Source organism: Pan troglodytes, chromosome 4 (assembly GCF_028858775.2).
Source record: "Pan troglodytes isolate AG18354 chromosome 4, NHGRI_mPanTro3-v2.0_pri, whole genome shotgun sequence".
NCBI lineage: Eukaryota > Metazoa > Chordata > Mammalia > Primates > Hominidae > Pan > Pan troglodytes.
In genome coordinates this window covers 32,835,980-32,849,770 of record NC_072402.2, presented here as the reverse complement: position 1 = coordinate 32,849,770, position 13,791 = coordinate 32,835,980, and the positions used below count along the sequence as shown (strand labels likewise).

The window sequence follows — 13,791 nt, the reverse complement described above, 5'->3', positions numbered from 1 at the left end:
TGGAAAAATGTTGTGAAAGACCTTATCCTATGAAAATTCTTTAGCATTTTTATTTTAAAAACTCAAATTTTTAATGTTAAAACTTAATATTATTTGTAAAATGCGGCAACTCATTAGCACAGCAGTGTGAGCAAGCATTCATACACATATACTCCAAGGTATACTATTCCTGGTTAAATATAACCAGGAAAAGCATAAGCAATGAGGAAGAAACACCTTTATGCTAAATATCATCAGCTTAAAGCTGGTTGCCTTTAACATTTGAGATCTTATTTAGCTAAAGCCATGGATAGGCCACTGGAGCAGAGTAATCAAGAATGCTCTAAATTATACTGAAGTTGAGGCCTTCTTTCACTCTTCAGAAAAAAGATTGCAACAAGTGAGATGTAATAGAGGAAAAGAGAAGGGGAAAAATGGCAGTTTAGTACAAAGTACCTATGACTTACTCAGTCCTTTGGATCAAGTTCCCAGCAAGTGTTTAAACCCATGAATTATTTTTTAAAATGTTTTATAGATTTCCTAGTGACGGTGGAAACAGGAGCCTCTGAACTCATTTTATACTTAGATGGTTTTGACCTAAAACCAATACTGTTAAAATAAATGCTTGATTTATTTATTTAGAAAATATTTTTGAGTTCCTATTATGTACGAGAAACTTTGCTATGCATTAGACAACAAAACACAAAAATCTGTGCCATTGTGGAGTTTAAATTGTAGTCAGGGAAACATATAAGATGAATAAATATAAAATATGTTAGGTTGATAAGTGCTAAAGAGAAAAATAAACCAGAGAAGGCCGATAGAAAGGTCAGGGTGAGAATAAGGATGAGGGTTATGATTTTAGCCAGACTATCAGAAAAGGCCTCAGTGAGAAGGTGAAGGTGACATGCTATCTTGGGGAAGACCATGCCAAACAGAAAACAAAAACAAAAACAAAAAAACACTAAGTACAAAGTTCCTGACGCGTTTAAGCAATACTATAGAGTGTAATCTGGATAAAGTAGAAAGATGAAGACTGGGAGAATTAGGAAATGAGATGAGAGAGATGATGGGACCTCATCACGTGTAGGGCGATATAGGCTACCATTAGAACTTCTCCTGTTACTTTGAATTAACTTCGAAACTACTGAAGGATTTTAAACAGTCAGGTGACATAATCTGACTCAAATTTCAAGAGGATTAGTCTGTGTATTGTGTTAAGAATAGACTATAGGATGACAAATGCGGAAGAAGATATAACAGATGGGAAGCTAGTACAACAATTCGGTGAAGGATGAAGCTGGCTTAGACCAGAGTGATGGAGAGGCGATGAGCAAGGAGCAGATTCTAGGTGTGCTTAGAGGCAGCAGGATTTGCTGATGAAGGGGTTATGACTGAGCAAATAAGACTGAGAGGGAGCAGCCAGGAGGTAAGAGGCAAAAATATAAATGTGGTATCCTGCTGATTGATGGATTTAGCAATACAAACGTTATTAAGGATCTTAATAGAACATATTCACTGGATTGGTGAAGGAAGGGGATAGGAGAGAATAGGAGTTTCAAAGGGAATGGGAGGAGAGAACTGGAGATGAGACAGGCAATACTTTCAACAAATTTCACTAAAAAATGGGAAAGACATGGGGCAGCAGCTGGAGGAGGAAGTAGGATAAAGAAAAGTATTTTTGTTTGTTGTTTTTAAATAAAAGAAAGAATATGTTTGTATACTGATGAGAGTAACTAAAGAGAGCAGGTAAAACCATCAAGGCCGTAGACAGAGGAAAAACTACTGGAAATCTGTCTCTAAAAATGTAAGTGGATGGGATCCAAGGGACAAGTAGTAGATTAGTTTAGCCAGGAGCATAGTCACTCCCCATAATGACAGGAGAAAAGGTAGAATAAACAGATGAAGGCACAGGAAGGTATCTAACTGCAGTCACAGAAACTTATTAACATTGATTAAACTGGTTGATTCATCTGATTCTAATCAGATTTGAATCGGATTACACAATACACACACAATCATACTTTTGCACTTGGGAATGAAATTTCTTTTCACTTGGCAGTTATGCTTGTTTTACCCTAGTGTCCCTTTTAAAATGAAATTATTATTTAATAATCAAATAGAGAAAAACTTACAAAGATAATTTGTACTCTTTCCAGTTTAAACTTTCAGAATTTTTATTAAATGCAATGACCTTTGGTCTTGTTTCTTAGTCAGAGTATCTTACCAATATTTGAAGTAGGTGAAAATTATTGATGAGAAAATACGTGGTTAAATATGGCTATATGAGAAAGAGGACTTTTATGTGTTCAGTCTATTTTAAGTAAAACTTTAAGCTACAATTGTACTATTTTCAATTTGGCAAAATTCTCCTTTCTCTTCAGAAATGTTTAGTTTATTTCATGTTCTTTCTCTATTTTACGTGTCTTTATTTCTTTAGCCCACATCTAGTTCATTACACATATGATCTACAGGTCTCTGTTTTTATTTTTATTTTTTGCATTTAACTTGCTTTTAGTAAGTTTTCGATGTCAAGAATTAATAGCATAATAGAACTTTACCCTTTTTCTTCTGCTGCAAAAAGAAATGTTTAGGAAACAGATGCTGACTGAAATAGAAAAATAAATCTCATCTCAAATGCTTGACACTGAATCAAGAACTAGATTTCATAGATCTGAGAAAGAAAATTGTAGATGTTAAACAACAAAATGGGCCACCCTATAATTTACCAGTTTCCACAATTAATTCTTCTACAGAGACAAAATATGTTTTTAGTCCATGAGAGATAATTCTGTTGAACACAGCTTTCTCTTTTTGGTACTCTATGTAGTATTACTATGTTTTTTGAGGCAGAGCAGTGAGAATTTCTTCCTGATCTTATTCTGCCATCTTGATAATAAATTACTTGCTCTTTGAATACAAATAAATTTGTGAATTTATTTTAGAGATTGCAATTTCCTGTGTGCTTTTCCTACAATAAAAACAAGAAAAAGAGAATCTGATGGGGATTAATACATTTATTCAGACTTTCAGAAGGCTGTCTTTAAGTGGCTGAATATATAATGTGGTAGTTATTTTGTTATAGTAAATGGATTTTTATCATTAATTATTAAAATGCCCAAATTTCCTCTGGAGTTGGTCACATTATTACCCAATTTCTTGATGATAAAATAGAGGTTTAGTGAGATCAGGATCATTTAGTAATACGAAGATGAATATGTTAATCTGAATCTGAGTATGGTAAATTTGAATTGGATTACACAATAGGCATACAATCATACTTTTGTAAATGGAAATGAAATTTCTTTTCATTTGGTAGTTATGCTTGTTTTTACCTTACTGTCCCATTTAAATGAAATTATTCTTTAATAATCAAATGTAGAAATATTCACAAAGATGGTATGGTAATTCATTCACAAATATGAAATGGTAAATTCATATTTACCGTATTCACTCTAGGGAAAAGTCTGGTTACTTTTATGCATATATCCAGAAGTAGAGTAGGGGTATTACAATTTGAAGGAAATTGTTAAGTTACATTTTTATGAATACGCAATCAATTTATGGCTTTTTTTCCTCTAAATTTTCATATTTTCCCACTGCCACTAGGATTACTGAGGAAATAACTAATGATAATGTAGATCAGTCTAATAAACCACATCATGCTCATATGTACTGTATGATATAGCATGAAAAACCTCAAAAAATACTCATTTTCTTGGCTGAAAGGAAATCCCCAAAGTATTCTGAAACTTGAATATCACAGTCAATATCACCGCATACTACATTTTATATTTTTCCATAGCAAGATTTACTTTTACTATGTCTTGGATTTTAGAATTTCCAGATAGATAGTGATTGTATTACTGACTTTATTTCTTAAGCTATGGCTGCATACTAAGGCCCTGGATTTTATAGGTATTTCACTTTGTTTTATATTAAGATTATGATAAATATAATAGTTGCTGTAGTCTCTATTTGTAGCTCAAGCTTTGGACTAGAAAAGTAGGGATCACTTTCACCCCTATCTAGTTGGTATTAAGTACTTGTGGCTTTAAAGATTTCCTGCTTAGTCTGGACTCCTCCTGCCTCCAAAGTGAGTGTGTGTGTGTGTGTGTGTGTGAATTTAATAGAAATCTGGTGGGTTATTATAGATACTGTGAAACAGTCTTCCCTATAAGAAACTCTTTTTCTTTCCAAATCAAGGTAAAACACGATGTCCCTATCTAAGGAGAAACATTGTTAAACTATGTCCACTAAATAACAGAACCTCAACAAAATATGTAGTGATAGAAGCACCATTATGTATAGCATTAGAGCCAAAATCTGCAACAACACCACATGCAATTGGCCTTTTATTTGCCCCAACCATATCAGATATAATCTAAGAACAGTTTCGCATTGTGCAGTTTTAAAATATTGCTTCAGAACCATTTTCATGCTGTGATAACAGAATTGTATGTGAAAACAATTTTAAAATATATATGAATATTCTAAGAATTTTAGCCATTATGAAACATTTCTTAGTCTTAACATAATTCAAAAAGCATGCAAATATTTAGTGGAAAATTTGAATTTATATGATAGAGTTAGGATTTTTCTTGTGAAACATTTTGAAAAGCTATGCTTAATTGGCTCCTAATTAGTTAGCTATCATAAGGCTAATGATTTGAATTCCTCACTAATTATTTTAATATATAATCAGTATTTCAAAATTATAGTTATTTCTATGAATAGAATTGACAATATTTATTACAATTATAGGATAATTAAGAGCATTACTAAAATACAAATAAGAAATCTTTTCTAGAATGTTTCACTCTTTTTAGCTGCATATTAAAGGTGCACAACCACTAAAAACAAATATAATAAGCTTTCCTACCACTTTTCTACATAATTGCTAGCCCAAGATTTAGCACATTAGTTTAATTAATCCTGCTTCTTAACCAACAGGAAGGTCCCTGTACAACTGCTATCAGTAATTTAGGCTTTCACTTAGTTGGTAGGCTTCCTGAAAGGAAGTGTGATTATAGAATAGCCTTTTTGAAAATAAATGAATGGCTATGTCCAACAGTTGATGAATACTGATATAGTAGCTTTTAAAAATAGAACAGAATCCAATATTTTTAAGTATCAAAGGGCTTGTTGCTTCAAACAGTGAATGTCTACTCACAGAGGGGATAACAACATGTACTGCCAAAGAGATTACTCAGAAACTCAGCTTTAGAATAACAGATTATGCTCTTAGTCTTGCCCAGCTTGTTTATCATAGACACATTTATTTATAAGTTTTAAATTAAAAGCTTGATTTAGTTAAACCTACCACCAAACTGGAAAAGAAATTTAAGTGTATTTCCTAGCAATAGTGGGCTTTTATACATAACCATTGTTGCTAGGAATAACGTTATATGCTTTGGAAATCTAGACTGTATAGTTCTAGATCCTGTTATTTAAGCTCATTGTTTTTCCAATGAGGGAACAGAGGCCTAGAAAGATTAAGTACGTTACTTTTGGTTACACAGGGGAAAATAATGAAAAGTATTTGCCTTGTAATATAATAATTAACCACATTAGCACGTCTACTCTTGAAATATTATAAAAACCCTTGCAAATTTTCTAACAATGAGGAAATTGCCACTGATACAAGAGAATAATGGGAACACTTTTTTCTCCTATATAGAAAAAAGATCCTATTTGTACATACATTCTCAAGAAAGATAGTCAACATCATCAGATTGAACAAGTAAGACTTCATGGTAGGTAGCTTGTGGAGAAACTAATAGAATGCACATATTTCTGTTGAAGTCATCCCTGTGTATATTAATTTCTTCAGATTTTGACTTAGTATTTATTCACCTGAGAACTCAAATGTCCCAAAGGTTGTTAGCAAATCTATGATGGTTTCTTATTTCCTAGTACTAAAATATAACTTTGATATGACCTCCTAGGCAAGTATCTCTACATCTTTATATGTTTGGGGGGAGACAAAAATTATTTTAATGTTATTTGTCTCTGACTATGGATGAGTGAGAAAACAGGCAAATCCTTTACCCCCAAATCAACTATGAATCTAAAATTGACCCAAAAATAAGCAAATAAGTACTTCCAAACATGGCCAAAGGCAAACAGCAATATGAGAACTGTTTATTCTTGAAAAACTGCTGAAGTTTGGGTAAGAACTGGGAGTCTGTGGATTTCTTGCTTGCCTAAGACTGCCTCTATCACTGCCTGCCCACATTCATGAGTTTGGTCAGTGTGAAAGTTATGCCAGCATCTGGCTGGCCATGAGGACTGGCAACTGCTGTACCTGAGCTAAAGAGGGCTCACTCAATTTGCAGCAGAGGGTGATACTCACAACCAGCAGCATTGTCAGTAGAAGTAATGATCTTGGTGTCAGTGGGTAGGTGTGTTAGGCCAATGGATCTACTAACCTGGTTGTGCTCATGGTTGGGGTAAACATATTCCTAGCTGAAAGTGTGCATGCACTTTTGCAGTAGAGACTGAAGAGAGGGCCCAAGTTATTTTTACAGTTCTGGCCTAACCTAGAGATAATACATATCTTCATAGGAGAATAGAAAAAGAGAGGCTAGACTTTCAACATACTCTTGTTCCTGCCACCCCCCCTCCCCCAACAAAAGAAAAGAAACCTATCAGCTTGAGGTGTTTGTGCATTATTTCTATCAATTACTGGCTGACGTCAAAACTGTCTAGACACAGAGTAACCCATTTGGAGCTAGGCTTTAAAATTTAAAAATCAAGAATAAAATAAACTGTGCAGAAACATCAATTGTCACTCATCACAAGAGAAACAGATTTCATACATTTACCACAGGTAAGTTAATAAACAAACAAAAAGCAACAGTAGCAAACTTCAGAAGGAAAATAGTCAAAACCCAGAGTTGTTACAATATATTATTTAAAATGTTTAGTTTTCAACAAATTGGACATACAGAGAAACAGGAAAGTGTGGTCCATACTTGGGGGATAAAAGTAGTCAATAGAAAATGTTTCAGATGTTGAATTTGGTAGACAGACTTCAAAGCACAGTTTATATCTATATCTATATCTGTATCTATATATATACACACATACACACATATGTATGTTTATGTGTATATGTATATATACACATATGTATGTGTGTATATATACACACACACACATTTATATACTAAACTAAACAAAAACATGTTTAAAGCCTTAAAGGAGAGTACGATATAAATGTATCAACAAGTAAAGATTCTCAATAAGGAGATAGAAATTATTTGAAATGAACAATATGAAAATTCTGAATTTGAAGAGTGTAATAACTGAAATGAGAAAGTTACTATAGCAGTTGAACAGCAGATTCAAATTGTCAGAATAAAAAAAAATCAGTGAACCTGAATATAGATCAATAGAGTGAATAATTTCCTAGGAATGAAGAGCAAAAAAGATGGAAGAGAAATCAACACATCTTCAGAGACTTTTGGGACATCACATGTGCCAACATATGTATAATGTAAATTCTGGGACAAAAGAGAGAGAAAGGTAGAAAAAAAATACTTGAAAAAATGAAAGCCAAAGCTTTCCAAAATTTTATGAAAACCATTAATCTAAGCATCCAAGCAACTCAGTAAACTTTAAGTGAGATAAATACCAAAAGATAGGCTGGGCATGGTGGCTCACACCTGTAATCCTAGCACTTTGGGAGGCTGAGGCAGGCAGAACACCCGAGGTCAGGAGTTCGAGACTGACCTGGCCAACATGGTGAAACCCCATCTCTATAAAAATTCAAAAATTAGCTGGGCATGGTGACACGTGCCTGTAATCCCAGTTAGTTGGAAGGCTGAGGCAGGAGAATCTCTTGAACCAGAGAGGTGGAGGTTGCAGTGAGTCAAGATCATGCCACTGCACTCCAGCCTGGGTGACAGAATGAGATTCCATCTAAAAAAAAAAAAAAAAAAAAAAAAAACACCAAAATAAAAAAAAAAAAAAAGATGCATTGAGACACATATACATAGAAAACATTTGAAATCCATAGAGGGAGACACATATAGGACAGCATCAATATAACAACAGACATTATCTGAAGCAATGAAGGACAGAAGGCAGCTGTATAGCATTTACAAAATTCTGAAAGAACAAAAAAAGAAATCATAACCAATACTTTTATATCCAGCAAAGTATCTTTCAAAATAAAGACGAAATAAAGACATTTATTAATTAACAGATTCATTGGTAACAGACCTATTTTGTGACGCATATTAAGAAATCTTCAGGGTGAAAGGAAACAACATGAAATGATAACATGAATCTACAGGAAGAAATAAAAATAATAAAAAATGTAAAATAGTGGATTAATAGAAAATATAAATACATATTTTCTTTTTTATTATTGTCTTTTATGCCAGATTGAACAAAGGAATAATTACAACACTGTGACATTGGGTTTATAATATAGATAGATACAATATACATGACAATAATAGGACAAATTGGATAATATAGCTATATGAGAGCAAAATTTCTATATTTACCACATATAAAGTTATTATTAATATGAAATAGATTATTAAGTAAATGTATTGAATTAGTAATTTAAAATATTTCCACAAAGAAAACCCTGGGCCCAGATGACTTCACTGGTGTTTTCTATTGAAAATTTAATGAAATTATACCAATTCCTTATAAACTGTTTCAGAAAATAGAGGAGGAGCGAACACTTCCCAACTCATTTTGTGAGGCCGATATTATCATAATATCAAAGCCAGACAAGACATTGCAAGAAAATAAAACTATAGACAAATATCCATCATGAACATAGATATAAACATTTGAAACAAAACACTAGCAAAAAGCAACCAGCTCCATACAGAAAGAATTATACACTATGACCAACTGAGATTCATTCCTCTTATGTAAAGATACTTTTGCATCTGAAAATCAGTTAAAGTATTTCACAATGATAAAATAAAGCACAAAACCACATGATCATCTCAATAGATGCTGAAAAGGTACGTGACAAAATCCAACACACATTAATAACAAACACTCTCAACAAACCAGGAATATGAGGTAACTTCCTTACCCTAATAAAGGCATCTAGGCAAAAGACCACAGCTGTCACATACTTAATGGTGAAATACTGAATGTTTACCCCTCAATATAGGAAAAAAACAAGGTTGTCTGCTCCCATCACTTCTATTCAGTGTTGCACTAGAAATTCTAGGCAGGGCAATTAGGCAAGAAAATAAGATAAAAGGTATTCAGATTGGAAAAGAAGTAAAACTTCCTTTTTGCAGATGATATGATCTAGTGTATAGGAACACTACGGAATTCACTAAAAAACTCTTGGAGCTAATAAATTGACTCCAGTAAGGTTACAGTGTACAAGATCAATATACAGTAATCAGTTGTATTTCTATATGCTTGCAATGAATAAGCAAAAAATGAAATAAGAAAATTGCTCCTGGCCATGGTGGTGTATTCCTGTAATCCCAGAAACTCATGATGCCAAGGAGTTTGAGGCCAGCCTGGGCAACATAGTTGAGACACCCATCTTTAAAAAATAAGGAATTGGCCAGGCACGGTGGCTCACCCCTGTAATCCCAGCACTTTGGGAGGCCGAGGTGGGCAGATCACAAGGTCAGGAGATTGAGACCATCCTGGCTAACACGGTGAAACCCCATCTCTACTAAACAAAAAATACAAAAAATTAGCCAGGCATCGTGTGGGCGCCTGTAGTCCCAGCTACTCGGGAGGCTGAGGCAGGGAGAATGGCGTGAACTTGGGAGGCAGAGCTTGCAATGAGCCGAGATCGTGCCACTGCAATCCAGCCTGGGCGACAGAGCAAGACTCCTTCTCAAAAAAAAAAATAAAATAATAAAAATAAAGAATAAAGAAATTAAGGAAAAGAATTGCCTTCACAATAGCATCAAAAAATACCTAGAAATAAGTCTAACAAAAGAAATTCAAGACTCCTACACTGAGAACTATGCAACATTGTTGAGAGAAATTAAAGAAGACTTAAGTAAATGGGAAAACATCTTGTATTTATAGATTAGAAATTTAGTATTGTTGGCCGGGTGTAATGGCCTACACCTGTAATCCTAGCACTTTGGGAAGCTGATGCGGGCAGATCATTTGAGCTCAGCAGTTTGAGACCAACCTGGGCAACATGGCAAAACTCCATCTCTACAAAAAGTACAAAAAAACTTAGCCAGGCATAGTGGAGCATGCCTATAGTCCCAGCTACTTGGGAGGCTGAGACAGGAGGATTGCTTGAGCCTGGGAGGCAGAGGTTACGGTGAGCCGAGATCACACCACTGCAGTCCAGCCTGGGTGACAGAGCGAGACCCTGTCTCAAAAAAAAAAAAAATTAATATTGTTAAGATAAATACTTTCAAATTGGTACATAGATTCAGTGAGATGCCTATCAAAATCCCAGCTGGTTTTTTAGCAAAAATTGACAGAATGATCCTAAAATTTATATAGAATTTCAAGCAAGCAAGAGTAGACAAAACAATCTTGGAAAACAAGAAATAATTGGAGAACTCTTTCTGATTTCAAAAGTTACTACAAAGATATAATAACCAAGATGATGTAATAATATTATTATAAAGATAGTCATTATATCAGACATAGTCTCACTGATAAAATGAGAATCTAGAATTGAGACTGTAGAAGTAAGCCTTCATGTTTACGGTCAATTGGTCCTCAGCACAGCTGCGAAGACAATTTAGTGGGGAAAGGATAGTCTTTTAGACAAACAGTGCTTGGACAATTGGGTATCGACTTGAAAAACAGTTACACAGGTGTTTACCTCATATGAAACACAAAAATTAACTCAAAATGGATCATAGGTCTATATATAATAGCTAAACCTATGAAAGAAAACAGAAAATCTCTGTGAACTTAGTTTTAGGCAAAGAGTTCTCAACTATAATATCAAAAGCACAATACATAAATGAAAAAATTGATAAATTGGATTTCGTCAAAATAAAAAAAATTCTGCACTTCAAAAAGGTATCATTAAGAACATGAAAACACATGCCATGAATTGGGAGAAAATATTTGCAAATCACATATCTGATAAGGGATTTGTTTCTAGCATATATAAAGAATATTTACAACTCAATAATAAGAAAATAAACAACTGGGTCAAAAAATTTGCAAAAGACTTGAATAGGCATTTCATTGAAGAAGATATATGAATTGTTAATAATCACATGAACAGATGCTTAACATCATTTAATCATTAGATAATACAAATTACAGTTAAAATCAGATACCACTACACACCTACCTGAATGGATATAATCTAAAAGTTAGAAAATAATGTGTAGGAGAGGATGTGGCAAAACTTGAATCCTCATACATTTCTGGTGGGAATGTAAAATGTTACAACCACTTCAGAAAACTGTTTGGCAGTTCCTCAAAAAGTAAAATACATACTTACCCTATAACCTAGCTATTCTACTTCTAAGTCTTTACTGAAGAGAAATAAGAACATACGTCCTCATAAAGACATATACTTGACTGTTCATCAGAGCATCAGTAATAATAACTCCAAACTGGAAAATTCTGAATGTTCATCTTCTGGTGAAACGTTAAATAAAATGTGGTCTATCCATACAATAAAGTATTATTTGGCAATATAAAGGAGTAAACTACTGATAGATACTTATTGTGGATGAGCCTCAAAAAAATTATGCTAAAGCAAAGGGAACCAGATGCAAAGGTTGTTTATTGTATGATCCTATTTATATCTAATATCAAGAAAAAGGGAATATATATAGGTACTGAAAACCGATTAAATGTTTGCTAAAGCTTGGAGTGGAAATGATGATTAATTCAAATGAGCCCAAGAGAATTTTTGGACATGATGGAACTGTCCTAAAACTGATTGAGGTGATCGTTGTACAAGTATAAATTGCTAAAATCATTGAATTGTACACTTATACTGGGTGAATTTTATGGTGTATCAATTGTTCATTAATAAAAACTTTCTAAGAGTTTCTTTCTAAAAAAAAAATAAGCATTTGATCATCTTGAGATATTTCAAAACACACACACACACCCCCCAAAAACCAATTGTGAGGTCGGGTAGCTCACGCCTGTAATTCCAGTACATTGGGAGGACGAGGCGGGCAGATCACCTGAGGCCAGGAGTTCAAGACTAGCCTGGCCAACATGGTGAAACCCCGTCTCTACTAAAAACACACAAAAAATTAGCCAGGCATGGTGGCGTATGCCTGTAGTCCCAGCTACTTGGGAAGCTGAGTCAGGAGAATTGCTCAAACCTGGGAGGCAGAGGTTGCAGTGAGCCAAGATCACTCCACTGCACTCTAGCCGGGGCAATGCAGAGCAAGACTCCGTCTCAAAAAAAAAAAAAAAAAAAAAAAAAAACCATTGCGATAATTTGAGCTGTTCAGAAAAATTCTTGTACATCCTAGGCCAAGAAAGCCAAAGTTCGAAAGTGCAAGTTTCATTCAAGAGTAAATTAATCCGGAGGGTAATGAAATACAAGTATACTTCTTGTTTTTCTATTCTTATTAGTATTATTTTCTGTTCTTATTGCTTTGATAAATCCCTAATATTTTCATAAATCACTAGAGCTATTGAATAATGAAGTAGAGCTGAACCTCAGCACAAGGATGCAGATGTCAGCAGAATTCTGTAGCCTGTGTAACTCTTACCTGAAGTTTTTACTATACTCAACTTCAATGAATGCCTTCTCTCTCAGTGTATTTTTGTTGGTGTCTGCCTTCCCTCCTGCCCTTTCTCTCTAATTCTTACATTCAAATCCCAAAGGAAGTGGCTTAAGGGTGTCTTCAATGAGAATAGAACATCTTGTAGGTATAACACTTGTTCTGCCACCCATAAGACTGCTAGCCAGCCTGCTACTTGGTTGCATTTTTGCTGTTTTGCTCCAAGTATCTGTGACCAGGATTGTATAAAGTATAGCAATTTGACATTAACTTGTGTCATCTATAAGCTGTTTCAGTGGGCAAAATATATATGAGAAAAAGTATGTGGTCGCTTATTTAACTTAAACATTTAGTTTCTTGAACTTCTCAGTCTTTACCTTTTATATATATATATATATTTATTATATTTTAAGTTCTAGGGTACATGTGCACAACGTGCAGGTTTGTTACATATGTATACATGTGCCATGTTGGTGTGCTACACCCATTAACTCATCATTTACATTAGGTAGATCTACTAATGCTATCCCTCCCCCCTCCCCCCACCCCACAACTTCTCAGTCTTTAATATGCTAATTAATGTGCATGGTGATAAAGATGGTACATACTCTGCAACATTTCTCAAACTCATAAAACTTTATGAACTTTTTTCAGTGGATATTAGTGTTCCCTGCAACCTATGTGAGAAATCCTGTGTTAGTTGGTTTCGACTTTCATATGAATGAGGTGAGAAAAGGGAAGGTATCTAAAGAAAACAGGTATTTCCTAGGACAGTGTTTGTATGTCTGTTTTAAGAGGACATGTACTAAATATGAGGAGAGGATCATATATTTGAGGATACAGTTTTAAAATGTAGCATAAAATCATAAGAATAATATTAAACCTCAAACATGCAAAAACTGGGAGGAATTCTGAAAATGGTTAAAAAATGATGTTTTGTTTTGTTTTGTTTTTTTACCATTGTTGTAAATGGTAAAAACATTCTCAGATCTCAGACTACTCTGAGAATTTACTTATCTTAGCACAAATGTCCATTGGCATAACTAATGTTAATAGATGACAGAAACAATACACAAATGCTACTTAATTTGATTTATTTTGCCTCAAGTTGAGTTCTTAA

At 34.1% G+C, this 13,791-nt stretch overlaps 1 protein-coding gene across 1 annotated transcript in view; it reads left to right on the top strand.

The window, feature by feature from the left end:
- XRCC4 (X-ray repair cross complementing 4) overlaps positions 1-13,791 on the top strand; it is a gene marked incomplete at its 5' end in the record, with an annotated part of 250,536 nt that overhangs the window by 99,851 nt on the left and 136,894 nt on the right.